A 1831-nucleotide genomic window follows, 5' to 3' on the forward strand; every position below is an offset into this window, starting at 1 on the left:
GGCACACACCTTTAATCCCAGCACTTGGGAGGCAGAGGCAGGTGGATTTCTGAGTTCGAGGTCAGCCTGGTCTACAGAGTGAGTTCCAGGACAGCCAGCGCTATATAGAGAAACTCTGTCTCGAAAAACCAAAAATAAATAAATAAATAAATAAATAAATATTGTCACAGAAGAGTTTGCATTCCCACCACAACTGTGCAACACCCGTTCACACAGTACCATGATGCTGCAGGCCAACAGACACCTGCCCTGGCATCTTTCTACAGTAAGAACTTCAGCTTCTACTCCATGGAAGCCAGCCAGATTGGAGGAATGGCAGCAAAGAATAAGTCCTTTAATCCTCTAATGGAATGGGTTCAGATTTCCCTATCCAGAAGGCTAGAAGTGGGAGCAGCCGGAGCAGGCAGGTTGACAGAAACAAATAGGATGCTCCAAGAATGCAGGAGTCTGAAGATGAAGAGCCCCACTGACTCGCACCCCCAGCCACCTCACTGGCCTCAGTAACCCAGCCAAACTGACTTGGAGCAGCAGGGATGCAGGCAGCCCAGGATACAGGGCAAGTAACCCGCCTCCCTGTGGAGCAGGTGTGAGGAGGAGAGAGCCCCTCACCTACATCCCTTGAGAGCCCGAGAACCTTGGTGCAGCTGGCTTTTCTCCCCAGCTTGCTTTTATTTTTAGAACCACTTAAGATATATGGGGGGAGGGGGAAGAACAGACAGCATAGAATTTCTGTGTCTACTGCCTACACACACACACACACACACACACACACACACACATAGAGGAGGGGGAGGAAAGGAGGGAGGGAAGAGGGAGATCCTTATTCGGAATTCCCTATCGCTATGGTACTATGTTATAACTGATGTTTAGTTTGGTTTGGTTTGGTTTGGTTTGGTTTGGTTTGGTTTAGACGGTATATCCTATGGTCCAGGTTGACTTTGAACTCTTGATCTTCCTCCCTCCCCCTCCTGAGCGCTGAGCTTGCAGGCTTGGGCCATGGTGCCCAGTTCACATTTGTGATCATGAATGATCCAACACTGATACATGCTTACTAACTAGTTCATTCAGATTTCATTTGATGGAGGCTAATGTCCATGTTTTTTGTCCCAAGATCTCTTCTAAGGTGTCAGTTAATTTAGTCATCACATCTCCTTAGTGGCCTCCTGGCTGTAACAGTTTCTCAAACTCATTATCTTTGACAACCTTCACCAGTTGAGACATATCAGAGGCTGTGTCTATTAGAATCTGTCTGATAGTTTTCTCAGATTGAGAAGGAAGAAGAAGAAGAAGAAGAAGAAGAAAAAAGATTTAGAAGCGCCTTTCTTTTTTCATCATAGAAGTGCACTTTATCTGGCTGGAGAGATGGCTCACTGATTAAACAGCAGAGCTGAATTTGGCTCCACATTGGGTGGCCCATAATTCCAGGAGGTCTGCTGACCTCTTCTGGTGTCCATGGGCAGTGCACTCACATGCATAAACCCACATCTACACAAACACACACAAATAATTTCTGAACATTTTAAAAATCTTTATAAAATGTTTTTAAAGAGTACATATCATGGACATGACTTTTTGCTGTAATGACCTTGATCAGCTGGCTGAGGGGGATGTCAGCCTTCCCCATTATATCACTCCAGTACCCTTTTCCCAATTTGAAAGGAAGCCCTACCCAGTCTACACTTAGAAGTGTTTCCCTCTTTGTTTGTTGGTTTGTCTATTTACTTTTTTTTTTCTTTTTGGTTTTTCTTTTTTTTTTTAAGATTTATTTATTTATTATATATGTGTACACTGTGGCTGTCTTCAGACACTCCAGAAGAGGGTATCAGATTTT

Source organism: Mus caroli, chromosome 11, assembly GCF_900094665.2.
Source record: "Mus caroli chromosome 11, CAROLI_EIJ_v1.1, whole genome shotgun sequence".
NCBI classification, from domain to species: domain Eukaryota; kingdom Metazoa; phylum Chordata; class Mammalia; order Rodentia; family Muridae; genus Mus; species Mus caroli.